The sequence below is a fragment of the Telopea speciosissima genome, chromosome 5, assembly GCF_018873765.1.
Source record: "Telopea speciosissima isolate NSW1024214 ecotype Mountain lineage chromosome 5, Tspe_v1, whole genome shotgun sequence".
Lineage (NCBI taxonomy): Eukaryota > Viridiplantae > Streptophyta > Magnoliopsida > Proteales > Proteaceae > Telopea > Telopea speciosissima.
The window spans coordinates 18,475,931-18,486,119 of record NC_057920.1 but is presented as its reverse complement, the minus strand read 5'-3'; positions in this window follow the sequence as shown (position 1 = coordinate 18,486,119).

The window sequence follows — 10,189 nt, the reverse complement described above, 5'->3', positions numbered from 1 at the left end:
AACACCGAATAGAAGCACATCTAACAAAGTAAGATCTAAAATCTAAAACTAAGCCTCATCTCACCTACGTTAAGTGTATTTAACCAATAAAGGTCAAAAACCAACAAAGAAACAAATAAAAAAGGGAAATTTGGAGGGAAGGGGAGGGGACGTTTATAAGTTAAAGGGTCGGGCTGGGTCAGGCTGTAACCGGGTGGTCTAGGTCGGGCGCCGCCTGGAATCGATCGGTCTGGTCTGGCGCCCGATAGGCTAGGACCCCACATCGAGACCGCCCGATTACTAAACGTGTCGGGCCGGGCCTGGAATTGACACCCCAACGTGAGAGTATAATGATGATCCAAAAGTTTAATCACAAGGTCATTTAATTTCACTAATGAAGCAAGAATTCCTTATTTACAGGTGACGAAGAAAAACTCTCACCTTAAAAGTCTATACTACAAGGGTAAATGTTAGGCACGCCGAAGTTGTGCCCAACCTGAGTCTGTCTCTCTCTTACCCTTTATGGAAATGGCCTCCTTGCACTCCCCATCCCACCCTTTCCATTGGCCACAACAGCTAGCTTCAGGAAAGCCAGCAGCGTGCCCAACACTCTTCCGTACTATCAAGCCAAATTTTCTCTTTTTGTCTCAAGAAAAAAGAAGGGGAGAGGATTTCCGACGCTGCCTATGTGAAAGAATTTGCACATTACACCAATTAATTGCCTGAAAAATGTATCATCCATGTGGGTTCTTCATTTTAAAATAGATAAATAAAAATAAAAATATAATACATGTGTGAGACATTCACTTTTTTGTGAGAGAGTATGAAAAAGAATCTGCACAAGAACAGTGTGCAAATCTTTTCCCCTAAATGGAGTTAAACTTTGCAACCATGTCAATAAAGCCCATTGTAACTTATAATAAGAGTTGACAGAACTATCATTTGTTATAAACCACAATATCATTTTGATTCTTCAACAATTATTAGATAAAACAGACAACTTATTCATGAAATATTATTTTGGGAAAAAGATTCCCACGACACCAGTGTCTGGGCCAAAACTACACACGAGCATTGGAGGGAACCCTCTCCCTATTAATATTTAGACGGCCAATTGAGATTTTTATGCAACAGTTGCACCTCACAGGGGATTTAAATCCTGTCCAATTCCTTGATCACTGAATTCAGTACAATTTGGGGTTGAGAGGTCAACACCTGGCAGGCGCGACATCCAACGGTCTGAGGTCGATTGAGTCAATTTTTTTCTTCTCAAGCTCAGCACCTTTGGATGCTGCGCCTACCAAGTGTCGAACTCTCAACCCCGAACTGCACCGCACTGCACTTTTAAGGAATTGGATAGGATTTGTTTTCCCCTCAAAGGGCCTCAATGTGTTTTGAGGTTAGTCTAGGCAATCCTTGGCATGACTTTACCAGCCTACCCAACTAATGTTGGATTAGGGTTTTACTAGCTAAACCCTATCTATAAATTGGTTCTATTGGCCGATAAGTATCGATATTGGTGGTATCGGTGAAAAAGCTATAAGCCCTAGATTTTAGGTTAAAAAAATACTTTTGATCTTGGACCGATATATATGAACCATAACCGATGATACATATAGGTATCGATATTGACACCAGCACCACCATATATTAATGCAGTGTTTGATATACATTCTTGAAATGCATTTCAAGTCGATTTCGTATTCTCGGATGATAAAAAATAGTTTTTTTTATTGCCCAAGAATACAAAATCAACCTAGAATACATATCAAACGCAGCCTAAAAATGTGGGCCCAACTCATATCAATATGTACCGGAGACACCAGCTAACCTTAACCCGGACCAAGTGTGGTGAGGTTTGGCTTTGGTTGGTTAGGTCTTCATTTAGGGTCAATTGACACTACCTACATGTTCTATCCATATCAAGGTTTCTTTTCCAAGATGAGGACAACTGTCATTGTCCTTCTTCTTTAAAAAAAATAATTTGACAACTGTCATAGTCCTTCTTAGTCAAAATTGTTGAAATTGGAACCTTTCATCTTCAATAGTGATAGGTTACAGTAAACTCAGAAACCATTTTGGTTACAATTTTTCATGTTAAAACCTACCAAGGTTTTTTATTTTATTTTTTGGTAAAGAGAGATTTATTGATGAGCAGAAAAAGAAACCTCAGTTGAAGGGCAACAAAGTTCATGTAATCAGAGAGTGGACACAGGTCAAACTATCAATTCCTATGCAACGTCAAGGCGTTCCTTGCTAGAGAGTCTGTCACAAAGTTTGACTCCCTAAAAATAAAAGAAAATTTACATTCCACAAACATGGAAGACCTACCTAGGTTCTTCAGATACCCAAATGTGACTATGTGAGCTTAAAATTTATGTATGAGAGTTAGGTCCACCACCTCCACCTCAAATGACCCAGCCCTTCTACTGCCAAACACCCTCACATTGTTTACTTGAACAAGTAATGAATCAATCCAATCAAAGATAGAGCATGGAAGGTGATCACACTAAGAAATAGGATGATAGACTCATATCACAATTCTAAATGTATCTATTCTCTATATGATGTATCAATCTTATCATTTCATTCCATTAAAGGAACCAAAGAAATAATATAGAAAATGGAAACAAAAAAAGAAGAAAAAAAGATTGCCACGACATCAATGTACAGATTCTTATGCATATGTCCTATCACATCTTTGTCATGGACTCCACATTCTCTCTCCTCATGAAATCCCCTTTATTGATGGTTCGAAAACTGGACCCTAGCGTTGTAGCGATCCCTCTCTCATAAAAGATAAAGTGTTTTTTACTTGAACCAAATGGAAGGAACTTAAGATAAAGTGGACCAACTCTCATTTAATGAGAAAGGGAGACTGTATTTGGGTGGGGAAAGGGGGTTTGTTTGTTTTTGAGTATTTTCTCTAGTAAAGACTTTCACCGGTTTAAAAAAGAGTTTTGAATGACTTGATCGATGGATCCTAAGGTCTCTCGTTTACATGTAAAGTTTTTACCTAAGTAAAACTTTTGAATTAATGAAATACGAGAGGATCCATGGAGCTTAAAAAAAAATTACAAGGATGCATGAGCATATAAATGTGAGTATTTGATTGATCTTAAGTTTGAAATTTGATATGTAGATAACAAAGTTTGAGAAAAGGCAGGCCACGCTGTTGGGCTACCAGACATGTGTTTGTCTCTCTCCCTACCCCATGTGAAATGGTCACCCTGCCCACCCCAGCCCATCCCATCCCGCCCTACCCATTGGTGCATGCCCCTAACTTGCGGAGAGCAGGAAGTGTGCCCAATCCTCTTCATGCCTTTGGATACTTTTTCTACTCATAAAATTGGTATCACTCATAAGTGATAAGGGAATCATTGTTCACACAAAAAAAAAAAAAAAAAGGCAAAAGTATAGTAAAAAATGCAGAATTATTTTAACTGTTGTGGTTAACATGATGGTACAACTACTATTTTGAAGCATTCAAATGTCCTATAGAAGAAAAAAAATCCAAATCCAATAATTTGATGTTCACTGATCATGAATTCCATGGTTCATAATTTATGGCATGAATCTGTACCTAACCAAAAGAGACCATACATTTGCAAGAATATAAACCTCAAATAACTTTGGAAAGATCTATGCAAATGAAACATGGCTAACCTTGGATGTTTCCATTTCCATGTGATAGATCATGTGAAATTTCATTCCTTGGCGTATGTATAGATATATGTTCCTTTTGGTTGCAAGTAAAAGGAAGTGAAATCATTTTTGAAAAGAAAGAAGAAAATTTTGTAATTGTGTTTGTGTGATCTACCTAAATCTCAAAATCCCATCCGTGTTGATGCCCTCTACACGTGCTCATTGGCCCCGCACTGGTTCAGGGTGACATGACCAAGCAACGATCTCTTACCTTTTTCTATGTTAAAGAAAGAAAGAAAATATATTGTTCAACATATCCCTTGAAGCTATCCTACGCAGTTTCTCCACCTTGGCTTTGTCAGCCAGCCACATAAACATTCTTACCATATTTGGCAAATATACTTTTTAATATAAAATTTACTTTTCAAATAGAAGAAATTTGATTGCAAGTAAAGTGAAATTTAATGACTAAATGGACTGAGTTTCCCTCCGCCCATGGTGAATGGATCACCGCGGGGCAGGAGAGTGTGAGAAAAGGTATTGGGAGGGTATTTTGGAACATTGATTGCAAGTAAAGTGAATTTTAATAACTAAATGGACTGAGTTTCCCTCCACCCATGGTGAATGGATCACCGCGGGGCGGGAGAGTGTGGGAAAGGGAATTGGGAGGGTATTTTGGAACATACTAAAAAACCTTATGAGGGGTTTTGTGAACCCTAGGATGTTGAGTGAACTGTCCTGTATGAATGGAAAGAACCTTAGTCTAACTAAATTTAGTATGGTTTGAAGTTCGTTATACCATCTTATGAGGTAGTGACGATAAAAATTATCATCTTAGTACTAATTTGATTTCTCTTTCTCTTCCTTTATTTCTCTTGCAACTAAATAAAATCATAATAATGAAAGTATCCAAATAGTGAGCAGGAATTATAATGAGGTGAGGCAAGAGGGTTTTGCCATTGAAAATCATTTAAACATAATTGTGAAACATACATGGGATTATGAAATTTAGAATTTAGAAAACAATTGAAATAGGACACAATGAATTAGTTGGGAAAAGAGTAGAAATGAGTTCTTATGGTTCAACCCCTATGTCTAAAATTTTCCGATAATCAAACTTCTTCTTCACTTACAAGAAGCTCATATGATTGTTACTCTTCCTTGTAGCATCCACAATGTTGTTAATAATAGACCAGGCTAGGGTTCGAGTGGGTCTTGCAATTGACACTTTGAGGACTCCCATATGCATAACCCATAGTTTGGATTTTGGTTGGATCAAGAATGCCCAATTTAATAAAATAACAGAACTCTTTTCCCTTCTCCCTCTCTTCCTAATTTGATTCATACCACATGATAGGATATTTTTTGGAAACTTAATCCTCACTTTAAATTTAAATTATTTTTTTTGGTGTGTCTTGCATATAGGACTTTCTCTTTTTTTGTTTGGCAAACAAAAATCTATTGATTAAAACGTGAATTACACATGGAGTGACAGTCACATAACTGGGCTAGCCATGGAGTGGAAATAGGCCAAGTTGTCACACACGTCAATGACAAGGCCTTCTGGGCCAAGGTATCAGCAACATTGTTGACAGTCCTTGGGATATTGGAGAAGCTACAACTCAAGAAGAAGTGAGAAAGAGGACTTTCTCTCAATGCGACATTGTTGAAATGGATTCCGATCGACCCCACTTGTGCTTTTTGTGGTAATTACATTGAATCATACTGGTACATCTTCATCTCTTGTGATTGGGTTAAGCATATTTGGGCTGCTGGGCCTCTAGGATTAAGAACTAAGTTTCTGTCCCATCCATCTTTGGATCACTTTTGTATGACCACCTTTCATCATTGGAACAAGCTTGTTATAGGCTTAGGAAACTGAATCCTACTAAAACTTTGGACAACATTACCCATTGGATTAACGATCTTCGATTGTCCCCCCTCCCCCAATTTCATCCCATGATGAATATTCTCCCATCAAGGAGGTGATACAATTATTTGTTGTTAACCCTTTACCATATTTCAATTTCTATGTTCTAATTTGTGCAGGAACTCGACCCTCAAATATAGGTTCAACTGGATGGGTCTTCTTTATTATTTTGTTATAAGGAAAGTTTATTTCTATTGTTGCAGGTCGGATTACGACATCTCATTTTTTGAAACCAGATATCTGTGGACTTCTGACTAGATTAGAATATGCGGTCACTCATGGATTGAAGTTGAAAGAAGTGTGGTGCTCCAACAACATGATCCCCGATCTTCTTCCATTTCCAATCCATTCTCCCTGGCCATGGGAGCTTTTGGACCGGCTTTTGAAGATAAACAATCTTGTCATGATGTAGTGTTTTCTTGTAGTACAGATCCTTTTATTTTGGCTGTGGTTTCTAATATGGCCATCCAGGTTGGGAAAAACAGTCATCTTTATGTATATAATGCTTTTTGAGCTTAATATATTTTTCTTGGCCAAATGTTCTCTGTGCTGGGGGCACAGGCTGCTCCCAGACACATGGGTAAAATGACCACCCTGCCACCCTGAATGGTAGCCCATGTGTCTTGACGCAAGCTACGTTGCGGCACAGAGAATATTAGACCATTTTTCTTTTCCATCAAAAAAAAAAATGCCCAATCTATAAACCCTGAAAGAATTGACCCAACATCAAGAAAGAACTATGCAAGTTGGTTAACAATGGCCAACCATCAATTGTAAAAGGGTTTTTCAGGCATATAAGCAGGATAAAATAAAGGACAAAAAGAGCGTTGTTTGGTCCTGTGTCCCTTGTGCCCAGATACAGGACGTGTGAAATTACCACTCCACCTCTTGTGAAATAAAAAAAATTCACCCTATGTTAGAACTATTTATTAAATTCCAATTTTGTCCCATATGGCCATTTAACTTAGGGATTCCTCTCCAATTCCTGATGTGTAGTGCGGTGCAATTCGGGGGTGGGATGTCGCCACTTGGCAGGCGTGACATCCAATAGTCTGAGTTCAATTCAACCAGTTTTTTTTTTCTTTCTTTCTTCTTGAACTCGGACCGTTGGATGTCATGTCTGCCAAGTGGCAACATCCAAACCCTAAACTGCATTGCATTGCACTTTTGGGGAATTGGAAAGGATTTTTTTTTCCTTAAACATAGTGGCTAAGTATATCTCTATTTGGTATTTGAATTTATAATTGGAAATTCAATCCTAGCCAACTATATTTCACACTTTGATGGGAAGGTATATTGTTTCTATATATAGGACTCTAGGTCCTCCCTCTGTCTTGTGCCTTTCATATCAGCACCATCACTAATAAACATCATGGCCGATGTTGATATTTCTATTACGTCGGTGAACGGTATGCGTTGTTACCCTCTTTATGGTTTGTGATTCATGAATGCATAAGTATGATCCTAATGTTATTTGTGTGAATGAGTATTCACATCCTAGACCCCGCTCTAAGTGAATTAAAAATCCACTGGAATCAGTTCTAGCTCTCCTAGCTAGAAAAAAAGTAAGTTCATTCAAGAAAAGAAAGAGGAAGATTATAAGGTTACAGAATTCAAAATAGAATCAGTTCTAGCCCTCCTATTAGTTCTAGCCCTCCTAATAGAAATCGTCCCATGAAATTGAAATAGAAATCAAACCAAATCAGTCCTAATTGATGGGCTATTGAAACCATGCTTTGTTTTAAAATAATCAATTTGTCTAGAAATATTCCTAATATCCAACAAAAAAGAAAACATTTCCCATGGCCAATTTCCTTGATCCTGTTGGAGAAGCTTTATAAACTCCTCACAATCTATCTAGACTGTGAAGGCGGTGAGCCTTTCTTGCCTTGCATGCTACAACCCTTCGAGAATGCCTCTGACTTCTGATTCTTGTGCGCTCCTTGTATATCCAGAATTTAAGGATGTGCAAATGCAAGATCCATCTAAGAAAATAACTACCATACTCCCATCACAGACTATGATGCAAGATATTCACAGAACAAAACCCTTTGTAATCAGTCCACGTGATCATAAGTGGGTGAAATCACATCTGACTTTACAGAGTTGAGAAGATTTATATCGTGAATTCATCTGTTTATATTGACATGATGCTTTGGGGATTGGGAGACTTAGAGTGCGTTTGTATATTGTTCAAAACAAAAAACGCCATTTATGTTTGGCTTGCTCGTTTTGTTCTTTGTAGAACGAACCGGTGGATTTTTGCCAAAAGAACGCTTCTAGACCGTCTTGGAGAGGCAAAGAACAAAGACAGCTTGAGCAAATATCGAGCAAAACCCGTGAATCGTCGATGCTTGAGAAAGAAACTTGCGAAGAGGAGGGGAAGAGAAGGGGAAACGAAGGAGACCACCCCATAAGAGAACCTGCGGTACCATGCCCTCTATCTCTCTCTCGCTCTCTCCCTCACGCTCTCTCTTCCATTCTCTCTATCGCTTCCTCTCTCACCCTTTATCTCGCTCTCTCTCTCACTCTCTCTGTGTCTCGCTCTCTCTCCCTCTCTCACTCGCTATCTCGCTATCTCTCTGTCTCTCTCTGCCCCTCTCTCTCTCGATCGTTATTTTGTGATGATCGACCAGTCTGAATTCCCTAAAATTTGAAGGATTCAGCCGAAAGGTATGATTATGGATTTGTTGAGAAAATTGATTTTTAGGTCTGGATTTTTAGGAATGGATGTTAGGGATTTTGGGGATTTTATTCATACATAATGTGAATTTTCTGGTTTGTTTTTAGGTATGGATGTTATGGGTATAATGGATTTTGGGGATTTTATTATCTTTGAGTCATTCCAGTTCTGCTTTTGCCTTTTTCTTCTTTCCTTCTCTGTGATGATTTTATTATCTCTCTGTCTCGTTCTTTCCCTCACTTCAGTTTTTTGTCTCGGGATTTGGAGCAACAACTTGAAGGATTCTGCGTGATCCTCTCTACCACGACCCGCTCGCACTGCAGTGTGAAGGTGACTCTCTCTCTCCCACTCTCTCTCGTAAGGTAGCAGATCTCGTAGCTCTCGCTCTCTCTTTGTAATGGTACATTACTCGATTTAGTTGGGTTTTTTTTTTTTTGTTTTCTCTATTTACTGAATAGAAATTGCTTTGTATTCTTGATTTTGAATAAATTTTGAATAAATTTTGTATCGATTTTCTTCCTTATGATTTTATCCTTCTATGGTAATGCGAGTCAGTGTTCTTCTCTATTTGCTTTTTTATTTCTTCAAAAAAAAAAAAAGAACATTTAAATTTTTTGAGCAGATGATCTCTTGATTATGTTGTAAGTTGAGATTGTGGGTCTCTGTTGTTCAGTGGAATTCATGGAGTTTCAGTTGGATATTACATTGTATTATCTTTCCTTGCTTGTTTTGACTGAACTCTGTTGGATATGAAAAGTAAACTTACTGTGCATGGGTTTATGTTGGTCTGCTTCATAAAATTCAGTATAATAAAATGCTATAAGCTCATCTCATTACTATACTAGTATGAAATCCTTATTATCTTTCCTTCCTTGCCTAATAGATGATTTTTGAATTATAGGGCGTGATGGATCCATTCTGTAGACAGCAGTGCCACCATCATTAGTGATTTCTAATTATAGGGTTGTGATGGATCCATTCTGTTTACAAGCCGACCAGATTGTATGTTTTTGCATGTATAGACTGGTGGTCCTAGCTGGGAAGTACCACCTTACCACAAAAAAAATAGCTGGGAAGTACTACTTGGAAGAACACATGAAATTAATTAACAATACTTTATCCTGTGTCCCCTAATCAATGAGTACTTGATGGGTCTTTAGCTCAAATTGGTAGAGCACTTGGAACATGACCATGTTCCAAGGGGATGGTTCGAATCCACCAAGGCCCAATTTTTATTCAACTGTTCATAGCATTGTCGGTTATGACACTAATCCACATAAGAACCCAATTTTAATGGCATTTTCTAAATTTGGTATATTTTTATAATTACTTTGGTTATGTTAATGAGATATTTTAATTTTATGCCAAGGTAGGTAAGAGAGAAAAGAATTTTACAAGTATTTATTGGTGTAATTTAGAAGGAAATGGCAATTTTGTAATTAACATCAAATAGGGAAGAACAGTTTTACCAAACACCATTTTCGTTTCGAACAGCTCTTTGAGACCGTTACTAAACAGTCATTTTTGGTCTCGAACGCCATTCTAAACAAAGAACGCAAAAGAACGTTCTTAGTCAAGAACGCCGTTCTTTGTTCAGACATTTACCAAACGTAGCCTTACCATATTTGACACAGTTATTTCTAGCAAAGCAAATAAAATATGATACGACCAAAAAAGGTGCTAGTCTACTCTTTGACTAGGAAAAACCAAAGTTAGACATAGTAGTTAGCCCATGCTTTATGAGTTTTCAAATAAAATTTTAAAAATTGGGTCTAAAATTTAAAATCTTGTCCATATTAATGCCCTTGCGCTTGTTCTTTTTGACTCCATGCTAGTGTAGGAGCTACATGATCAGACAACGATCACTTACCCTAAAATAAAAATAAAATATGAAAAAAAACCAAAATTGTCAACATTCAAATCCATAGAAAATATATGAATCATTACTATAC